Source organism: Microcaecilia unicolor, chromosome 9 (assembly GCF_901765095.1).
Source record: "Microcaecilia unicolor chromosome 9, aMicUni1.1, whole genome shotgun sequence".
Classification (NCBI taxonomy): Eukaryota; Metazoa; Chordata; class Amphibia; order Gymnophiona; family Siphonopidae; genus Microcaecilia; species Microcaecilia unicolor.
Window position 1 is genome coordinate 144,932,953 of NC_044039.1, and position 23,496 is coordinate 144,956,448.

Consider the following 23,496-nt stretch of genomic DNA (forward strand, 5'->3'; position numbering starts at 1 on the left):
ATCTCGGCTAAGCTTCTGAGGATCCCTTTCTTCTGAACAGGATTCCTTTATGTTTATCGCACGCATGTTTGAATTCCGTTACCGTTTTCACCTCCACCACCTCCCGCGGGAGGGCATTCCAAGTATCCACCACTCTCTCCGTGAAAAAATACTTCCTGACATTTTTCCTGAGTCTGCCCCCCTTCAATCTCCTTTCATGTCCTCTCATTCTACCTCCTTCCCATCTCCGGAAAAGGTTTGTCAGTGGATTTATACCTTTCAAGTATTTGAACGTCTGTATCATATCACCCCTGTTTTTTCTTTCCTCCAGGGTATACATGTTGAGGTCCGCAAGTCTCTCCTCATACGTCTTGTAACGTAAATCCCATACCATTCTCATAGCTTTTCTCTGCACCGCTTCCATTTTTTTTACATCCTTCGCAAGATACGGCCTCCAAAACTGAACACAATACTCCAGGTGGGGCCTCAGAACGACTTATACAGGGGCATTAAAAATTCTTTTCTTCTGCTGGTCACACCTCTCTCTATACAGCCTAGCAACCTTCTAGCTACAGCCACCACCTTGTCACACTGTTTCGTCGCCTTCAGATCCTCAGATAATATCACCCCAAGATCCCTCTCCCTGTCTGTACCTATCAGACTCTCACCGCCTAACACATACTTCTCCCGTGGATTTCTACTCCCTAAATGCATCACTTTGCATTTCTTCGCATTGAATTTTAATTGCCAAACCTTAGTCCATTCTTCTAGCTTCTGCAGATCCTTTTTCATGTTTTCCACTCCCTCCCGGATGTCCACTCTGTTACAAATTTTAGTATCATCCGCAAAAAGGCAAACTTTACCTTCTAACCCTTCGGCAATGTCACTCACAAATATATTGAACAGAATGGGCCCCAGCACCGATCCCTGAGGCACTCCACTACTCACCTTTCCCTCATCCGAGCGAATTCCATTCACCACCACCCTCTGGCGTCTGTCTGTCAAGCAGTTCCTAATCCAGTTCACCACTTTGGTAGTGTTCTCCTCTTTGGGCAACCAGGGTTAATCCTTTGCTTAAAATCATTAGATTTACATACTGGAGCAGGGTGGAGTCAGGTTGCAACTGGAACCTTTCCAGAACCAGCTCTAAAACCTGCCCTAGCCTATATATTCCATCCGGTTTAAGAACCAGGAGAACTGGGTGTTAAATGGGACATGCATAGCATACATAACTTCTGTTATTAATTGTTGTATCACTGGTTGCAGACCCTTTCTTCCTTCAGAGGAAATATGGTATTGTTTTTTCTTTTTCATGTATTCCCTTCACTCTCCTGCTTGTGTTTAGGTTTTTTTTTATGGAGGAACTTTTAATCCCTTCCTCCTGATTCCTGTCTCTGATCCATATCCCTGGATCGATTCCCTTTTCATCTTCTGTAGTGAAATTATTAATTTTACTAGTTATTTGCCTGTCTCTGACTGCATCTCCAGACCTAATTGTGCTATTAATTCTCCACTCTACTCAACGTTTTCCAATAGGGAAAATGAAAATCCTTCTTCTCCCACTCCCCTCTGACAGACTTCTGTGATTGTAATGTGATTCTGTGAGCTCTGGCTGCTCTGGTTCCATAGAATCCATGACCAGTGGCGTACCAAGGGGGGGGGGCGGTCCGCCCCGGGTGCACGCCGCTGGGGGGTGCTGCGGCACGTGCCTGTGGGCTCCGACTTCACTAACTTCCCTCGTTCGCTACAGCTCCCTCTGCCCCAGAACAGGTTACTTCCTGTTCCGGGGCAGAGGGAGCTGTAGCGAACGAGGGAAGTTAGCGAAGTCGGAGCCCACAGGCGCGCGCCGCGGCACCCCCCCCAGTGGCGTGCACCTGGGGGGGGGTGTCATTTTGCTGGGGGGGGGGGTGCGCATCGGCGATCCGCCCCGGGTGCAATCCAAGCTAGGAACACCACTGTCCATGACAGAGAAACCTTTTTCTTCTCTCTCTAACTTAAAATGCCCTCTATGCTCACATTTCACACCTCTAGATCAGGAAGCCATCCACTGGGGTTTTCTGTTCCTAGGAATTCCCCTGCCCCTCCTCTTTTTTTTTTTCTGTTGCTTAAATATCCTAATTTCTAGTGTCAGCTTCTTCCATTCCTGCTATGCTGGTATATTTCCCCCTGTGTTCCCCCTCCTATCTGAGGAACTGTCTATTTTTAAAGCGGCAGTTCTTATCACAACTCAGTGGCGTAGCCACAGGTGGGCCTGGGTGGGCCAGGGCCCACCCACTTAGGGCTCAGGCCCACCCAACAGTAGCACACGTTTAGCGGTAGCTGGTGGGGATCCCAAGCTCTGCCAGCTGAAGACATCCCCCTGATGGTAATTAAAATGCTGCTCTCCACAATACTGGCACCTGTGCATGCTCAGTTTTCAGCGCATGCCTACTGCAGACTACCAAGGTGGAAAGAAACGTTTTCCCGCCAGCTCAGATATTTTTCTGGTGGGGGTTGTGAAGAACACTTGGTGCCCACCCATTTCTTGCCTAGGCCCACCCAAAATCTGTTGTCTGGCTACGCCCCCTACCACAACTGTCTCTGCTCCTGTCTCCGGCCATTTCCCTTGCAGGAATCCAGAATCATGGATCTCCGCCACTCTCAATGAAATTAGTTAAGAATTAAAAATTAAAGAAATCATCAAAATCTACATAAAAACATAGCAATACTTACAGCAGCCGGCTTCAAGCGTATAACACACAACTTCTTAATCTAAATATTCAGCTAGATTCACTTTCCAAAGTGGGGGGCAGTTTCTCTGGAATCTCAGTTACCTGAGGTATAGACATAGCAGGAAAATACAGAAACACAGGACAAGTGATCTTATGAACATAAGTACATGAAAATACAAAAATGCACTTTCAAAAGGAGAAGCCCCATGCTATAAAAGGAAAAATATTAGTGCACTGGAAAGATAAAATATAATGAAATCGGACAAGAGCACTGTCCCAAAGGAAGTTCACTGCAGGGCATAAGGAACATCTGTTTATTTTCAGTTATAAAAACTGTACCACTCACAATACTTTACACATACACTACAAAAAGGAAGCCTCAATAAACTGGACAAATAATTCGTAAGCAGGAAGTTCTGAGCACAGTTTGTAAAGAGGAGACAGGAATTTAAAACAAACCTTCAATCTTCCCTCTCCACAAGGGAAGACAATATAGGACCAAAACAAACAAACACCAAATTATGTAAAGCTGCGTTGTTTAAAGCTATTCTTCAGGAAGAAATCAGGCAGAACCCAAAACAGCTAGTATCTTGTAGCAACCATTAGCAGTCTCACAAAACCTAACATCTGTTACTCTGATAGTTGTAAAATAATTAGTCTGAACAAACAAAAGAAAGAAGGAAAGAAAGAATGAAAAATTTTCCTAGCTGCAAAGACCAAGTCCCCACCCATAGTCACATGGGGGGGGGGGAGGGGGGTAAGGTAAAAAGTCTCCTATGACTGTGGTTTTCATCTGATTTTCAACCGCTGCTGTGTTGCTAATGATTTAGCTAACATGCTGGGAGTCCTAGGACCGAAGAGCTTACCATACTTGTTTGAGCTTTTTGAAGACAGCTTCAGCCTGCGCTGCCAAGGGGGTGTCATATATGAACTCTGTAAGAGAAGCTGAGAGCTCCGCTAACCCGCAATCCAGACACACAAGAAAAACTCATTATTTTTACAAAGTTCTTTAACAAACAGATCCAAGAATCCCAAACAATGAAATTCTGTAGACTCATGTACATTAAATACACAGACAGTTCCTAATATGGCCACAACACAGATAATAGGAGACACATGACATAGGTATACCAGGAGAAAAAACCCCAAAGAATATACAATAAAAATAGTATCATTTAAATTTGCCATTGAGATTCGGTATCTCTGCAGTAGATAAGAATCTCGGTGGTACACTGAACTATAATAAAAGAATATATTTCTCAAGATTCCACCAGCCTAGCCATGTCATTTGCACAATTTAATATACTGAGCCGTTAAGGGAAGAACCGTACCTACACAAACTACAGAGACTGACTAGCATTTAAAACATAAGCTTTAAATATTTAAACCTTATATTTTCCCATAAACATCAAAATTAAAGAAACAACACTTACAACGGCCGTCTTCAAAATTCCAGACTTTACACTGTGTTCTCTGGACTTACACCCATTCTCAACACACTTATGCTAGTGATTCTATCAGCTCTGAAGAATTCCTTTCTCTGAGCTATCAATTATCTCCCCAGTCCAGCTACAGGAAGAGCTCAGACTTTTCTTTGATTATTTTATTGGGGCAATCAGGGGCTTCTCAGGGCAATTATAAACTCTTCCTACCTGCAGTACTTCTTCATCTTCAACCAGGGCCCTGCCAAGGGTCTCTGGCGCCCCCCTGCAGACTTATCAGTTGGCGCCCCCCCTGGACCTGCCTGGACCTGCCTGGCTCCAAGGCGCATGGAAGAGTGTGAACAGTGTACATTATATTGCTTTTCTCATAGCCATGCCAGTGGTGTAGCCAGACTGCCAATTTTGGATGGGCCTGAACCCAAAGTGGGTGGGCACAAAATTTTCTCTCTACCCCCCGCCCCCAGCAAAATTTAGTCACACTAATCAGATGCATTTGTCACACAGGGTAAAGTGCTGCTTTTCAGTTCATCAGATTTCAGAAAATTTATTTAATAGCCTAACACCCTTTTCAGTGAGCTTTCAGAAGCCAAAACTTCCTGCCTCAGGTCAGTATAATGCTGTTACTGTACCCTCTCCTGACCTAAGGAAGGAAGTATTGGTCTCTGAAACTTTGTTAACACAGGTACCATATTACTTTATCCTAAATTAAAAATAAAATTATTTTCTTTACCTTTGTTGTATGGCCATTTACTTTTTCTCATTGTGTTGCTCCCAGTCTCTAGATTCTGCTTTCCTTTGTTTTCGCTTAAGTCTTCTGCCAGGGTTTCCTGGCCATTTGTCATTTTTCTTTCCTTTTTCTTTGCTTTCTTAAATATTTTTCTGCCTCTCTCTCTCTCTGTCCAGATTTAATTCATTTTTACTATCCATTCTTTAATTTCCTTCATCTACTTATGGCTTTTCATCTTTTTCTCACCCTTGTTCTCCAGTCTTTCACTACTCCCCTTTTCCATGCAGCAGCTCTCCTCTTTCTCTCCCCATCCTTCCAGTGTCTCCCCTCTCTCTCTCCATCCTTCCAGTAGTCTCCCCTCTTTCTTTCTGCATCCTTCCATCCAGTGTCACCTCTTTCTCCCTACCCTTCCATCGAGCATCTTCCCTCTTTCTCTCCCCCATCCTTCCACCCATCTACCCTCTCTCCTGATACTTCCATCTAATGTCTCTCTCTCCCTCCTTCTAACCAGTGTCTCTCTATCTCTCTACCCTTTTCTGTTCAGTGTCCCTTCTCTCTCCACATCCTTCCAGTCTCTCTGCATCCTTTCATCCATCTCCCCTCTTTCTCTCCCCATCCTTCCATCCAGTGTCTCTCTCCCCATCCATCTGTTTTCCCTCTTTCTCTCCCATCCTTCCATCTGCTTTCCCTCTTTCTCTCCCCCATCCTTCCATCTGTTTTCCCTCTTTCTCTCCCTATCCTTCCATCTGTTTTCCCTCTTTCTCCCCATCCTTCCATCTGTTTTCCCTCTTTCTCTGCCATCCTTCCGTTTTCCCTTTCTCTTCCCATCCTTCCATCTGTTTTCCCTCTTTCTCTCCCCATCCTTCCATCCATTGTCTCTCTCCCCATCCATCTGTTTTCCCTCTTTCTCTCCCATCCTTCCATCTGTTTTCCCTCTTTCTCCCCATCCTTCCATCTGTTTTCCCTCTTTCTCGCCCCATCCTTCCATCTGTTTTCCCTCTTTCTCCCCATCCTTCCATCTGTTTTCCCTCTTTCTCCCCATCCTTCCATCTGTTTTCCCTCTTTCTCTCCCCGTCCTTCCATCTGTTTTCCCTCTTTCTCTGCCATCCTTCCATCTGTTTTCCCTTTCTCTCGCCATCCTTCCATTTGTTTTTCCTTTCTCTCCCCGTCCTTCCATCTGTTTTCCCTCTTTCTCTCCCCGTCCTTCCATCTGTTTTCCCTCTTTCTCTGCCATCCTTCCATCTGTTTTCCCTCTCCCGATTCTTCCATCCAGTGTCTTTCTCTGTTATTAGTACCTGGTCTTTTCCTCCAGGCCCGCCCAGCACGCCAGCCCCAGCTCCCATTACTGGCCACTGCTGCTTTTCCTGTTGAGCAGCAGGGCCGGCGCCACAAAAAGAAGAAGCGCTCAGCTGACTGAGCTGAGCGCTAATGACAAAAAATGTTTTAAAAAAAAGCGCGGCACCGCAGGCAGCCTTGAGGCATTGGCTGCTGGCTCTGCAGGCTCCTCCCGTCTCTTACGTCACTGCCCCTGAGTGAAGTGTAAAGGTCTCAAATACAAACTAACGCATGCGTCAACCTTTTCCTACCTGAGTACACAATTCTGGAATGCGCTGCCGCGCAATTTAAAAACGATCTATGAACTAACTAACTTCCGAAATCATCTGAAGACTCATCTCTTTAACAAGGCATACAACAATGATCAACAAATATGAACTCCTATACACATATCCAGAACTGCCTCCACAATATCTACTTGCCAAAATATTAACATGTTTTTCATTATCATGCTACCCAAGATCCTTTTGCTATTACTAAATGTATATTTTCTTATATAATTTCTTATCTATTTCTTATTTTGTTTGCTTGTTAAAATACTATCATGTTCTATCATTATCATGTTACCCCAAATCCTTCTGTTATCACAAAATGTATACTTTCTCATGTATTTCCACTACTCATGATGTATTGTAAGCCACATTGAGCCTGCAAAGAGGTGGGAAAATGTGGGATACAAATGCAACAAATAAATAAAAAATAATAATAATAAAGCTTTACATTCATTTATATAAAGACCATGAAAATGTTTTCTGATGTTTCATCAGCAGAACTACACACATCTTTTTGGGTTTGAATCCTGGATAACCGAGCCCCATAATCCCTTAATTTGTTTACACATGTTGATAGATAAATGTAAAAGTTTTTTTTACACGTGTTGAAAGATAAATGAAGTTTTTGCAGGTTAGCATGTTAGCTCTATATTATTCATTCACAAATGCCTGATTAGAGATTTCCCTTGTTGTTTCTTTTAATGTCGTTTTTTTATTAATATAAATTATTTTTACCTTTTTTCCCTTGCCTTTATGTAGAAATGTCTTGTAACTTTTACTTATTCACATCTGTTTTTACATGTATTTTTGATGGTTATGTTCATGTAAAAAAATGTTATGCTTTTGAATTAGTTCATTTTAGCTCCTGTTCTAGTTATATTTATTTTTTCTGTGATTATTGATTTTTTACTCTCATATATATATCCTTTAAGTTCATTCTTTTAAGTATCTATTTGATGGTACTATGTGTATGTTGTTTGTTTATATGCATATTATTTATATACTTTTTAAATGTTTTTAGACTCCTGAGGCAGGCCTGTGGCCGAAACACAGTACTGTGTCAACTCTACATTAAAGTTTGTTTATTGTATACAACCACTGTCACAATCTCCTGGAGCCATTGGTCCACTTCCCACTTCTTGTTTTATGCTTTGACTTCGTCGGATTTGGTGTTCATCCACTCAGGTGGACTACCTACCCCAGAGACCATTATAAAGAACATAATTACAGAACATATTCAAAAGCATGGATTAAGGAGACACAGTGTGTGCCAACATGGATTTAGTGAAGGGAAACATTGCCTCACCAATCTATTACATTTCTTTGAAGAGGTGAACAAACGTGGATAAAGGTGAACTGGTCAATATTGTGTATCTGGAGTTTCAAAAGGTATTTGACAAAGTACCTCATGAAAGGCTGCAGAGGAAATTGGAGAGTCATGAGATAGGAGGTAGTGTTCTTTTGTGGATTAAAAACTGGTTAAAAGATAGAAAACAGAGAGTAGGGCTCTTTAATCAGGCTATTAATGGAAGAAGTAACAAACTTTAGTCTCACTCACACACACAAGGAGTGACACGGGCTACACATACTACAGCAGGACATGTTGTATTTACTACTACTACTACTTATCATTTCTAAAGTGCTACTAGATGTACACAGCGCTGTACACTTGAACATGAAGAGACAGTCCCTGCTCGACAGAGCTTACAATCTAATTAGGACAGACAAACAGGACATACAAGAGATAAGGGAATATTAAAGTGAGGATGATAAAATAAGGGTTCTGAACAAGTGAATAAGGGTTAGGAGTTAAAAGCTGCATCAAAAAGGTGGGCTTTTAGCTTAGATTTGAAGACTGCCAGAGATGGAGCTTGATGTACCGGCTCAGGAAGTCTATTCCAGGCATATGATGCAGCAAGATAAAAGGAACGGAGTCTGGAGTTAGCAGTGGAGGAGAAGGGTGCAGATAAGAGAGATTTACCCAGTGAACAGAGTTCCCGGGGAGGAATGTAGGGAGAGATGAAAGTGGAGAGGTACTGAGGAGCTGCAGAGTGAATGCACTTATAGGTCAATAAGAGGAGTTTGAACTGTATGCGGAAATGGATAGGAAGCCAGTGAAGTGACTTGAGGAGAGGGCTAATATGAGCATAACAACACTGGCAGAATATTAGTCGTGCAGCAGAATTTTGAACAGATTGAAGAGAAGAGAGATAGCTAAGTGGGAGACCTATGAGAAGCAAGTTGCAATAGTCTAAGTGAGAGGTGATAAGAGTGTGGATGAGGGTTCTGGTAGTGTGCTCAGAAAAGAAAGGGTGAATTTTGCTGATATTATAGAGAAAGAAACGACAGGTTTTAGCAGTCTGCTGAATATGTGCAGAGAGGGAGAGGGAGGAGTCGAAGATGACCCCAAGGTTTAGGGGGAAAGATGAGAAGCTCAGTCTTGGTCATGTGTAGTTTCAGATGGCACTGAGACATCCAGGCAGCAATGTCAGACAGGCAGGCTGATACTTTGGCCTGGATTTAACCATCTCTCTGACCTCATGTGCAACTTTCTTTAAATTAGTCACCTTACTTTCTAACTCTTCTTACTCTCTTACCTACCTATATGTTCCATCTTTGCTTTACCCTTCACTATCAATTAAAATGTTCTATTACATATTGTGTTGACATTGTAAGTAGCATACTATGCCATACTTTGTATTGTTATTTGAATATTTTTACTGCTGTAATTGCCTATTGCTCATGTTTGATCTGTTCTTACTGTACACTGTCTTCAAAAAGGCGGTAAATATATCCTAATAAATAAAATAAAATAATAAAAATAAATTATGAGTATTCTCAGTGGAGAAGGGTAGATAGTGGGATTCCCCAGGGGTCTGTGCCAGGACCGCTACTTTTATCATATTTATAAATGATCTACAGATGGAAGTAACTAGTGAGGTAATTAAATTTGCTGATGACACAAAGTTATTCAAAGTTGTTAAATTGTGAGAGGATTGTGAAAAATGACAAGAGGACCTTACGAGACTGGGAGACTGGGCATCCAAATGGCATTAAACACATTGTGTTTAATATGAGCAAGTGTAAAGTAATGCTTATGGGAAACAGGAATCCGAACTATAGCTATGTAGTGCAAGGTTCCACATTAGGAGTCACCAACCAGGAAAGGGGGAAACAGAATGCTGGGCTTGATGGACCTTCAGTCTGTCCTAATATGTACTTCTGTTATGCAGAAACATGGCTCATGTCAGGTCACCATTAAAGTACACTTGTTCCATTCTTGAGAGCCCTTTGTGCTTTTTTGTGGACTGCGTCCGATAGTAAGAAAGAATTCTGTGGATACTTTAGGGATATTATTGGTTTATAGACCACTGGGAATATGGTCTTCTGTGTCATCTGTGTCACAAATTTTGGAAGCTATTGCCAGATTTTCTAGATTAATGGTTTTAAGGGATTTTAATTTGCATTTAGATAATGGATCAGTTAACAAGGTAATTGAATTTTTATCTTTTCTTCATACATTGCAATTCGACATACAGGATAGGGTTCCAGGCATGAGAAGAGACATGTTGGATCTGCTGTCTTGTTCATTTTTTATAATTGGGAACCAGTGATATGATATGATCACTACTGTTGTAATTTTACATTGAATTTTACAACATTTACTGTTAGGAAATGCAATGACATTATTATTAATGTACATAAGGTGCGAGTACACCATCGGGTAGTCACAGGGGGAAGGAGGGGAGGGAAGGGGTGGAAAGGGAAAAGGGGGGTTCCAGTTGTTATTGGTTTGGCAAGCAGTTACTCAGAAGAATGACAGTAAGCGATATGTATTTTGGGTAATTTTGAAGTGATATTGTTTGTTAAGGTTTGGTTTAGAAGGTGATAAGAATACTATTATAATGTTGTAGGTGAAAAGATGATTCCTCCTGAGGAAGAGTACTGAAATGCGGTCCAGCATCGGGGAATTGTGGTGAATATGAAAAGCACATCTGCCTCGAAGGTGGTTTTAGTCACCCTTCACCCGTGACCTGCAACTGGTTGTAAAAGTTGAAAACTGGCAATGTACTATTCGAGTTCAGCAGATGTATTCATTTTGAGCGTTAATGAACGCAGCGGCTGATTTAGACTGCTGTGAGTCACATTGTCTGTGGAGCACAAGCAAGGGTATGCTTTGTGCTGTATGAACTCAGGATCAGCGCTATTGAATGCGCTCACAGAAAGAACAGTACATAAGAAGATAAGTGCCAGTTCATTTTTGATGGACATTTGCTGATGGATATTTGTGCACTGTAGTAGCCATATTGCATGAATTACATTTATGATGTTTAATGACATTTACTTTGCACTGGTTGTTATCACTGGTGAAGTATGAATGGTGAATGAATGGTGGTGTATTTATATGTTTTTTGTAGATGTGTCATTTGATTTGTAAAGACACATAGATGCAATAAAAGTTGTATTTGTGATATAATTCTGGGATATTGTACGGTAACCAGGTATAGAAATGTGAGATTTAAAGCACTTTTCTCTCACTCTTTTATGTATCTTGTTGAGCATTTATGGAACGATCTTCCTATAGAAATTTGTTCTTGAAGAAATTATTTCTCCTTTTATAAAATGATGAAGACTTATTTGTTTTCTAACTCTTTTAAGAAGTAGTTATGAATAGTTTGTATTGGCATCTTTTTGTATCCCGCTTAGAACCTCAATTAAGTGATTTGGCAGGTTTTAAGTCCATTATAATATAACATATCAAATTCTTTGAACCTTCTCAATTTTCATTTCTTTTGGCTGATAAGGTTAAAATAGTGTCTCCTGTGGGATCTAGCTCCTATGATTTTGTTCCAGGTTGTGAGTCATAAGCATGCTATGTAATTTTATGTGACATGGTCATAAGATCTACTTGACTTGCCTTCTGTTTTTCTTTTTCCCTCTTCTGTATCATCTTAGAGTGTGAGACCACTAGAGACAGAAAAAGTACCTGCATATAATATTTGTAAACTGCTTTATTTGTACCAGAGAAAGGCAGTATATCAAATCCATTACCCTTTATCTACCCCTACTTAGCTGACGTACAGTAAGTGACTCAGGGTATTTTCTTCTCTTCCTCTAGAAATTACACTGTCAGACTTTTGTGTGCCAAGGATTCCTAAAAGTTTCTTGTCCATCAATCAAGACTCGACACAGATGTGTTTCAGCCCCTCTGGCCTGCCTCAGGAGTCTCCAAATGTTGTCTGTGTAACCCAAAAGGAACTGCTGTGTAACACAATGGAAATTGTATCCATCACAAATGTTTACTTTGACGGAAAGTGTTGCTCGCAAGAAAACTTGCAAATAAGCTCTCTAAAATTCACTCCTTATCATGAACAGCTATTTGCTGCATTTCGAATCCTTGGAGCATCTTCTGTGTATCATTTGAGTTACCTTTGCTGTTTCCTTTGTGTCTTAAAGTCTGCGAAGGCTTCTTTTCTTCTGTGTGTATGTAGTTCTATGTGCAGCAGTATTTTAACACGGTCAACTTTTTCCTTAGATAAGGAGGCCATCTAACAAGAGATACATGGCAGTGGTCTGAATAGTGTTTCTCAACCCTGTCCTGGAGGTACACCTAACTGATCTAGTTTTCAGGAAAGGTATAATTAATGTACATGAGATAGATTTACATACATTCCAATGTACTGGGTCTCCAGTCTCATTGTGGCTATTCTGAAAACCCAACTGGCTATGTATAAAGCCAGAAAAGAGTCTGGAAATACTAGTTTATAAGGTTATACTAATGCCATCATGCACAATTGAGCATTTCACTAACTGATTTCAGCTCACCATAGGTGAAAAGCTTCTTCAGGAGATATTTCAGCCTATCCAACACCCTAAAACATTCTGAAATATCAGAAAAAAATATACTATACAGTACTTTAGAAATTATTTTCTGCTCTTGCAGTTGTTCAGTACTATACTTACCATTATATTGCCTCAAAAAGCATTTCCACCATGATGGTTTTTCAAATAAGAAAAGCCAATATATCGCTTCAAAAGACAAAGAGGGTTCATTAGCAGTTTCTTAGTGTTGGGTCTGCTCACCCCCCTTTCAGTTTCAATTTCATTTTATTTTTATACACTGCCACGCTGAGCTACTCTATGTGGTATTACAATAAATAAAATGTAAACCCAATAATAAAAAATATAATTAAGCGACTGAAGTCTTGAATTGAAGTAAACGTTTGGAAACCCATTTCAGTACAGGAAAGAAGGGCAAGCTATAACCTGTGGGCCAAAACTGCCAACAGTCCCTAACAGTGCTTTTCAACCCTATGCTGGAGGGTCACTCTCTTGATCAATGTCCTTGTCCTGTGCACTTTCGTTGCTATTTGTGGGTTTCTTATTATCAATATGAGACATTGGAGCCTGTTGTTGCTGGAGCAGCATGCCAGGCCAGCACTGGTGCAGGTGTTCTAGCAAAGGGATGTACCCTCTGCATACCCCCTTAGACAACTGGAGTGCTACCAGATAAGACTTACTGGTTACTGTCTGTTATGTTGTTATGTTATGTTTTGGGAGTAGAAGGGAAGGTTGAGTTTTAGAGGGATTTCTTGGAGGTGTTATGTGGGGTGTGAGTGGCAGATCAGTAAGTTAAAAGTGGTTGGTTGCAAGTTATACCAGGTTATTAGTTTTGGGTGGTGGAATGCATGGTATAAATATGGGGGAAATGAATTATGTGGGGGGCAGGGAAGGGGCTGGTAATCCCAACATTGGTTGGGCACAGAAAAGCTGCTTTTCATGCTATTCATAGAATTTTAATACACATTCCAGTTGAAAATAGTATTAGGTTGTTGAGTGGGTGTGGGCAGTATGGTCTAGGCAGAGTGGTGCCTTGTGGACAAAGACCATATCAGAAATTGAAGTATTTGGTAAGAGAAGTAGGGAAGTTTGGGTGAAGCTGGGAGGAGGGAATGACTGTGGTTAATGCCAATTCAATCAGGAATAAGGCTGAGCTGTTGGTCAAAGAAATCAAGAAACCCAACTGAGCCACCTAAGACATGGTTGAAGGAAGGGGATTCAGTGTTTGAGAAACAGCTGTGCCCAGAGGATTTAGCTAGTGGAATTTCACAGAGAGTGAAGGAATGAGATTAGGATTGTTTATAAATTAGGGTTACCATTGGGCTCATTTTCGAAAAAGAAGGGCGCCCATCTTTCAACACAATTCGGGAGATGGGCATCCTCCCAGGGTCGCCCAAATCGGCATAATCGAAAATCGATTTTGGGCGCCCTCAACTGCTTTCTGTCATGGGGATGACCAAAGTTCCCGGAGGCATGTCGGAAGCATAGCAAAGGCGGGACTGGGGCGTGCTTAACACATGGGCATCCTCAGCCGATAATGGAAAAAAGAAGGGCGTCCCTGATGAGCACTTGGCCGACTTTACTTGGTCCATTTTTTCTTGCGACCAAGCCTCAAAAAGGTGCCCGAATTGACCAGATGACCACCGGAGGGAATTGGGGATGACCTCCCCTTACTCCCCCAGTGGTCACTAACCCCCTCCCACCCTAAAAAAAACTTTAAAAATATTTTTAGCCAGCCTCTATGCCAGCCTCAAATGTCATACCCAGCTCCCTGACAGCAGTATGCAGGTCCCTGGAGCAGTTTTAGGTGGTGCAGTGCACTTCAGGCAGGCGGACTCAGGCCCATCCCCCTCTACCTGTTACACTTGTGGTGGTAAATGTGAGCCCTTCAAAACCCACCCAAAACCCACTGTACCCACATGTAGGTGCCCCCTTCACCCCTTATGGCTATGGTAGTGTTGTACAGTTGTGGGTAGTGGGCTTTGGGGGGGCTCAGCACCCAAGGTAAGGGAGAATTTGCACCTGGGAGCAATTTCTGAAGTCCACTGCAGTGCCCCCTAGGGTGCCCGGTTGGTGTCCTGGCATGTGAGGGGGACCAGTGCACTACGAATGCTGGGTCCTCCCACGACCAAAGGGCTTGGATTTGGTCGTTTCTGAGATGGGCGTCCTTGGTTTCCATTATGGCCGAAAACTGGGGACAACCATCTCTAAGGTCCCCAACCGTATTATCGAAACAAAAGATGGCCGCCCATCTTGTTTCGATAATACAGGTTTCCCTCCCTTTCACCAGGACGTCCTGCAAGGACGTCCTCAGGAAAACCTAGGCGCCCGACCTCATTCGATTATGCCCCTCTTTTTGGATGTTGTCAGATATGTCCTTCAGAATTTTTAATTTTTAGGGAAATGTCCTCTTTTTCTTTTATGTGCCTATGACTTACATATCTGCCCACATAATGAAAGAAACCATCTCTGGCTTATTAGTCAGTTTGGACACATGGGAGTGCGAAAGAGAGAGAAAGGCACTGCTGATCCCTTCTCTTTTCCCAGGCTAGTTGAATCTATCAACGAAATGTTGTTCTTGCAGCACAACTTTAAGCATATGTCATGCAAAGACTTTCACACACAGGGCCGGTCTTAGGCCGAGGCGACCGAGGCGGCTGCATAGGGTCGGCGCGCCTCAGTCAGCCTCTTCCCAGGGCCGGTCCGACACGGACGTAAACAAGCAAGGTAAGCATGGCACGGCGCCGCCGTGCCATGCTTACCACCACCCTGCCCGTCCTCTTCTTCTCCCCCCAACCAAGGAAGGATAATTTTTCTTTTAAATTTACCCTCCGTCGCCGGAATCCAGCACAGCAGCATCACTGAAAGCGCTCCTCCCCTCCCGAGTCCCCCCGACGTCTCTAGCAGAACAGAAGCTCTTCCTGATTCGTTCATTCTCATTGTCCCGCCCCCGAGGGCTATGGTGGGGCGGGGCTAGGATGGGGCCCCACCAAATTGGTCTGCATAGGGCCCCGCACTTGCTAAGACTGGCCCTGTTCACACATATCTCGGAAACCAGTCAAAGGGATACGAGTTCTTATGCTCAGACTCAGTCAAACTCAAATCCAGAAGTTCTTGAAAAGTAGAATGTCTATTGCTGTACTGTAAGTAAGTCACTTTGATGAGTGTTCATTAACGACAATTAAATATTTATTTAGCAAAGGTAGCAACCATTTTTATTTTTTCTGTCCTGTTTTTTGTCTCCGCAAATATGGTAACCCTATTATAAGTGAGGTTGGGATTTTTTTTTATAAAGAATCATTGGGTTTGGTGTAAGCTCCTCTTTGGGAAATATCTGGGGTGGAGTGTGTACTAATTAGTGAGATGGGAGATAGGAGAGAGGCTGAGTATTTTGCTGGTGTAGAAATCCCTTGATACCCCTTGTCGCAAATAGAGAATTTGCTCCAAATGATTGGAGCCCCAGGAGCAGAGGTTGAAAAGAGGAATGTGGGACATGGGCTTTCAGACGCATGTGATAGGTGAGACCCATGTGGAGGGGAGTGTCATACATTAGATTTGATTTTTATAGACAGGATGCTGAGAGTACACAGAGTGCGAGCTTTGCCTTGGCTTGACCATTAGAGCCTGTCCTTTTAAACTGTGCCTGAGGATGGAGGGTCAAGGACAGGAAGCACGAAGTTCACAAGCTTGGAGATATCACAGAGCTGGACATTGTTAAAAATTTACCAACTTGACTAGGGGGAGGGCACGGTGTGGAGAAAATGGTCAGTGATGGAATCAGAGGATGATGGATATGTATGACCATCTGGTTCCTGTGTAGCAGGTGTGTATTCCACAGAGTAAGGACAGGTTAGCGCTATAGTATAGGGTGGACCTTAAGATGGACTTGAGGAAAATCCACTGCTTACTTCTATATGCGACTATACTCTCTTTTTTTTGACAGATTTGGTGACACTCCCCCTTGAGAAAGTTGATACGAAACGGGGACCTGTCGGGGTTTAAGAGCGCACCAACCTGCATAAGATAAGTGCTGTGTTCATTATTGTACTGAGAGTGTTGCATAAGTCATAAGATATATACCATTTTTGTAATTGGATTGAGGGTGGTGGAGGCTGAGTCAATGATTAAGCAAGTAACACGAGTAAGTGATTCACCTTATGAGTGAAATAAATATCATCGTGTTAAATGTATGAGACTCCACCTCACCTTAGATTATTACAGCCCTCGTAGGCATTATACTCGCATCTACACACTCTGTGGATATATTTTTTGTTATTTGTTACTTCTAGGATAAGCAGCATAAAATGTATTGTACTGTTTTGGGATCGTGCCAGGTACTTGTAACCTGGATTGGCCACTGTTGGAAACAGGATGCTGGGCTTGATGGACCTTTAGTCTGTCCCAGTATGGCAATAGTTATGTACTTATAATTATCAAAGTGGGCTACTGTTAATAACTGTTATTTTACTGTTAACCCCAATTATTAGTAACTAGGTCTCTTTGCCTAAAATGAATCTGCCATAAAATAATACATCTTAACGGTAGCCCATGCTGTTAAATTCACCCTTTAGTCATTTATGTTGAGTTGCTGCCATTGATGTTTTGCACAAAACTGAAATAAACCCACAATGTGAGTAATTTACAAAAATTGAAATATACCTAGTACAAAAAAATGTTTGTGTACTAAAAAAATGTGTGCTCAGAAAATTAGACTAATGGGACAGTAGTTATTGGATGTCTACAGCATTTATGCTATCAGCTTTGATCCCAGTTTACGCACTCTAAAAATTAGCATGAACTAATCATGTAGATGCCCATAGGAATACTACACGGTTAGCACACGCTAAACATGCTAGCTTGCCTTTGTAAACAGGGCCCTTTGTAGGTTACAAAGTTTTTTGAACTGTTTGGATTGATTTGAAGATTGGGATATGTTATGTGCAGTGATCGAAAATTTATGGGGCGTCGTTTAGGATCCAAGTTGGTGACTACACGTTTTTTTTCTGATCACACTTTTTTTGTACTAGGTATATTTCAATTGATGTAAATTAGTCACAGTATAGGTTTATTTCAGTTTTGTGTTTACTGAATTTTCCCCATTATTATTATTATATTATAGTTGGGGGTCACTGATGTTTTAGACATTGAGAATTGTAAATGGATAACAATTTCTCACTTCCCATTTATTATGCCAGATGAAGCCTTGTTCGATATTACCTTCCACTTTGTGATGATTTAAAATAGAGGATATTCACCTGTTTCCTGGATATAAGACTTGTGTATTAGTCTTATTAGTCCTGCTGTTTGTATTTTTCTGTGAAAAATTCATTTTATTATTTTAATATGTATTAATGCTTCCACTGTACATAGCTGGCACAAAGACATCTTCCCCTGCCTATAGAAAAGGTTCTACACCAGCAGACCCTTTTCTAAAATACCACCAGAATCTGACACATACCAACCTGGACGTCTCAATTCCAATTACATTCTTTCTAAAATCTACCTTCATGTATGATTTTTTTCCTCAAAAGAAAACAGTTCGGATTTACCAAAGGAAACCATAGCCTTTATAAAACTTCTTTTTAAAACCATATCCCCTTCTGTGATAAAATGTCAAATATTAAAAATAAATACATACCAACCTTCAGCCAGAACTTTGAAACATAACCCGAGAAGGATGAAACCACAGTCTTCAATTATGCCATCAAAAAGAAACTTGGTAAAGAGAACACCAAGACAAATTCCTTATAGTCACCAAAGAGAGGGAAACAAATTGTTCCAGTTTAAAGGCTACTGACTTCCCTCTCATATGCCAGATCAGAGTAATTGAGCATTTACATGGGAACTGGCCCTGCTCTCACACTGTCAAGTGAGTTAATCACAACTAGTCTTAAGGCAGAGCCAGCACATGACTGCTGACAATAAAATGTTGCAACATATACTAATAATTCAACTTGCAAACACAAGAGTCATGACTAGAGCTCCTGTGAAAAAAACCAGGGCACAAATTTCTTGGCCACCAGCATCAGAGGAGGTAGATAGATGCAAGTACAAAAAGAAAGGGGAGAAGTCACTGCTCCACAAGAAATGCCAGACCTAAGAAAAAGGCAAAAATCTGTTCCAAACAAGAAACAGAGAACAGCAGAAATTGCTTCAGCTGAAGTCAAATCACCACCCCAAGTTAAGGGCAGGATTCTACAAATAAAGATGAATCAGATTCTGCTGAATCCAGTTATACTGGTTAGGCCTCATGTACATACGTGTTGCCATAGTGGGACAGACCAAAGGTCCATCAGGCCCAGTATCCCGTTTCCAACAGTGGCCAATCCAGGTCACAAGTACCTGGCAAGATCCCAAAACAGTACCATACATTTTATGCTGCTTATCCTAGAAATAAGCAGTGGATTTTCCCAAATCCATTTTAATAATGGCTTATGGACTTTTCTTTTAGGAAGCTAGCCAAACCTTTTTTAAACCCCGCTAAGCTAACTGATTTTACCACATTCTCTGGCAACGAATTTCAGAGTTTAATTACATGTTGAGTGAAAAAATAGTTTCTCTGAATCTTTTTAAATTTACTACTTTGTAGCTTCATTGTGTGCACCCTAGTTCTAGTATTTTTGGAAAGAGTAAACAAGTGATTCACGTCTACCCGTTCCACTCCACTCATTATTTTATATACCTCTATCATATCTCCCCTCAGCTGTCTTTTCTCCAAGCTGAACAGCCATAGCTGCTTCAGGCTTTCTTCATAGGAAAGTCGTTCCATGCCCTTTATCATTTTCGTCGCCCTTCTGTGTACCTTTTCTAATTCCACTGTATCTTCTTTCAGATACGGTGACCAGAATTGCACACAGTATTCAAGATGCAGTCGCACCATGGAGCAATGCAAAGGTATTATAACATCCTCATTTTTATTTTCCATTCCTTTCCTAATAATACTTAACATTCTATTTGCTTTCTTTGCTGCTGCAGCACACTGAGCAGAGGGTTTCAAAGTATCATCAACGATGACTCCTAGATCCTTTTCCTGGTCGGTGATCCTAACACAGGACCTTGCATCACATAGCTATAGTTCAGGTTCCTCTTTCCCACATGCATCACTTTGCACTTGCTCACATTAAACATCATCTGCCATTTGGATGTCTAGTCTTCCAATCTCATAAGGTCGTCTTGCAATTTTTCACAATCCACTTGTGATTTAATAAGTTTGTGAGTTCGGCAAATTTAATTACCTCAATAGTTATTCCCGAATCTAGATCATTTATAAATATTAAAAAGCAGGGGTCCCAACATAGACCCCTGGGGAACCCCACTATCCACCCTTCTCCATTGAGAATACTGATCATTTAACCCTACTCTCAATTTTCTATCCTTTAAACAGTTTTTAATCCACAATAGAACACTACCTCCTATCCCATGACTTTTCAATTTCCTCTGGAGTCTTTCAAGAGGTACTTTGTCAAATGACTTTTGAAAATCCAGATACACAATATCGACTGGCTCACCTTTATCCATATGTTTGTTCACCCTTTCAAAGAAACGTAATAGATTGGTGAGACAAGATTTCCCTTCACTAAATCCATGTTGGCTTTGTCTCAATAATCCATGCTTATGTATATGCTCTGTAATTTTGTTCTTTATAATAGTTTCTACCATTTTGTCCAGCACCAATGTCAGGCTCACCAGTCTGTAATTTCCCGGATCACCTCTGGATCCCTTTATAAAAATTGGCATATTGGCCACCCTCCAATCTTCTGGTACCATGCTTGATTTTAAAAATAAATTACATATTACTAACAATAGTCCTGCAAGTTCATTTTTGAATTCTACCAATACTCTGGGATGTATGCCATCCATCCTGGAGATTTGCTACTCTTCAATTTGTCAAATTGCTCCATTACATCTTCCAGGTTTACAGAGATTTGATTCAGTTTCTCTCACTCGTGAGCACTGAATACCATTTCTGGCACTGCTGTCTCTCCCACATCTTCCTTGGTGAAGACCGAAGCAAAGAATTAATTTCATCTGTCCACTATGGCTTTGTCCTCCCTGAGCGCCTCTTTTACCCCTTGGTCATCTAGCGGTCCAACTGATTCTTTTGACGGCTTCTTGCTTTTAATATACGTATACCTAAAAAAGTTTTTACTATGTGTTTTTGCCGCCAACACAATCTTCATTTCAAAGTCTCTCTGCCTTTCTTATCAGCATTTTGCATTTAACTTGTCATTCTTTGTGCAGTTTCCTATTATTTTCAGTTGGATCCTTCTTCCATGCTCTGAGGGATTTCCCTAATGCTATATAGCCTCTCAATTTTTCCTCTAGGGCAGTGTTTCCCAATTTTTTTACCATAGCAGAACCTCTAAAATATTTTTTTCATTCACCAAGGAGCCTTCAATTTATGTAAACATATATGGGTTCATAAAACAGAGTCTACAATCTAATTTTTTGAGGAACCCCTGAAGAGAGTTCGAAACCCAGTTTGGGAATCTTGCACTAGAGAAATGTAATGCTTGTGTGATACACCTACTTGTGTTAGATAAAAAGGAAACTTTGTATATGTTGTCTAGATCAGAAATTGAACAGTTAGGGTGCATATGCCAAAAGAAATCCTAATACTTCAGAAAGTCTTAGCAAATACAGAGCCTTTTCTAATATACACACAGGGTGAGTTTTTTTTTTTTTTTAATAACCCCTTAGAGTTTGGTTTTTTTTGCTGTTTTCTCAGCAACCACTTGGAATTTCAGTGTGAAATCTTACAGCTTTATTTGTTGCTACCACCGACATTTATGTGTCCAGTGGAATGAGATTATCTTTAAACATAGAAAAGTTACGGGATCTTTAGTGTGACCACCCAGCAGTATTTGCACGTTCAATAGTGGTTGCACTAAAACTACATTTATGTGAAAAAAAGGGGCACCAGCTTACTGTTAATGATGTCACAGTGACGTAGTCTTGTCTAGGGAGCAATGATGGAGGCCTATCACAAGCTCCACCGAAAGCCGCAAACAATCACTGAACTCAAGGAAGCGCTGCAGATGATCTGGGACTGCCTGCGACAGGGACCAATCAACAAGGCTGTTGAGAACTTCCCAAAGCGACTGAAGGCCTCAGGCCTGTGTTAAAGCTGGTGGTGACACTTTAAGCATTCACAGTGACTGCAAAATTCCGACAGACTATTAATTGTATCATTTGAATGATTTCATTTTACTGTGTTTTAGCTCAAACAGTTTTAACACGGAAAAATCACTAGGTAGTAACACTAAAATGTCAGTAACATCAATATAGTTTAAGATAATTAAGGGGTCCTTTCCCAAGTGGCGGTAAAAGGACCCCTGCTGTGGCGTCAGTGCACAGGTTTGCTGTGCTAAGGCCTCCTTTTCAGTATAAAGACTTAAAAAAAAATGGAAATAGCTGTACGATAAGTTTAACACTTGCTGCACAGCTATTTCTGGGGGGGGAGCCCTTATCGCCTCCTATTTAGGAGATGGTAAGTGCTCCTGCACTAACCTGGCTTTAATCGGGCAGCGCATGGCGCTGCCTAATTACTGCCAGATAAACCCCCGCTACTAAAAAAATGAAAAATAATTGGTAACGGGTGCCTAAATGTTGTTCAGTACTAATATGTAAGTATGATGACTAAATAAGTACGTAAACTTTCTCATTGAAATTCGAAACAGTTGCTAAGAAAACTGTAAAAAAAACCTGTAGGGTGGTTACTTTTTTGCCTCACCCTGCAGGGTGCCAAAGAAGTATATTAATATAGTAACATAGTAGATGACGGCAGAGAACGACCTGCACGGTCCATCCAGTCTGCCCAACAGGATAAACTCATATGTGCTACCTTTTGTGTATACCTGACCTTGATTGATTAGTATCTGCCATCCTCACGGCACAGACCGTAGAAGTCTGCCCAGCACTAGCCCCGCCTCCCAATCACCAGCCCAGCCCACCCCCACCGGCTCTGCCACCCAATCTCCGCTAAACTTCTGAGGATCCCTTCCTTCTGAACAGGATTCCTTTATGTTTATCCCACGCGTTTTTGAATTCTGTTACCGTTTTCATCTCCACCACCTCCCGCGGGAGGGCATTCCAAGCATCCACCACTCTCAGTGAAAAAGAACAGCCATTTCACAAAAAAGTTAAACACAAAAAAAGAGCAGCATCACTGGTGGGGGGAGGGGAGGGAGAGAGGGATTGCACATGTAAGTAATGCTACATGCACTTGAGTTGTTAGTTTTTAAGTATTATACAAGTGGCGTAGCTACGTGGGGCCACGTGGGCCTGGGCCCCTGTAGATTTGGCCATGGACCCCCCTGCCGACGACCCTCTCGACCCCCCCTCCCGCCATCACTGCCGTGGGCTACCTTTGCTGGCAGGGGACCCCAACCCCCGCCAGCCGAGGTCCTCTTCTTCCGGCGCATGGCTTCGTTCTGTTTCTGAGTCTGACGTCAGACTCACAGAAACAGAACAAAGCCTTGCAGATCATCGCAGTGTGAAACGCCCAAATCAGGGACACCCAAAGTATAGTAAAAAAGGACGCCCATCTTCCAGAACTGCCAAAGGACGTCCCCAACATTCACTGTACTTGCCAACATTTGTCATATGAAGGTCCTTCGGCGGTTCTACGAGAAAGACATCCTTATTACTATGCTTTGGACTTCTCTGATGTATCTGGTTGTTCCGCAAGTACAGTGCATGTAGTTGCGGACATCCAGGTACAGGAAATATAAGGAATATTCATAAGTGCAAAGTACAGTAACAAGGACATGTTTCTTGCAAAACTGCCGAAGGACGTCCATCTTACTAGGCCCGCCGGTCGGCGGGCCTAGTAAGATGGACGTCCTTCGGCAGTTCTGTGAGAAACGTCTTTTTACTGCATTTATCACTAGCTTCTATTTCCCGTACCTGGATGTCCGCAACTACATGCACTGTACTTGCGGAACATGCAGCTACGGGAAATATAAGGAACGTACATATTTTATTGTGTACATATGAATAGGTTCGCACACTTGATAATGATCTATATAAGGAAGACTCCGCACGTATGAACACGTACTCATCCAGATAAGGCCCCGCACGCGTGATGACAGTCCTTGCACGTCATGGACGTCCATGCGTGACAAGCCATCCACGTGCGGACCTGTCCATATATGGAACTGTGCACGTAAGGACGTCCGTCATGCATG

General features: G+C 41.9%; 1 protein-coding gene across 6 annotated transcripts in view; it reads right to left on the minus strand.

Moving 5' to 3' along the window:
* LOC115478188 (carbohydrate sulfotransferase 8-like) overlaps window positions 1–18,157 on the minus strand; it is a 41,440-nt gene extending 23,283 nt beyond the window's left edge. For 2 of the 6 annotated variants that reach the window (XM_030215470.1, XM_030215468.1), the window contains exon 1: window positions 17,950–18,157. The gene's annotated coding sequence lies outside the window, so the exon portion shown is untranslated. Of the gene's footprint in view, window positions 1–2,691; window positions 2,793–11,896; window positions 11,972–17,945 lie in introns of those variants that run through there. The other 4 variants (XM_030215464.1, XM_030215463.1, XM_030215465.1 and 1 more) reach the window with 4 other exon arrangements.
* Window positions 18,158–23,496: the final 5,339 nt, after the last annotated feature.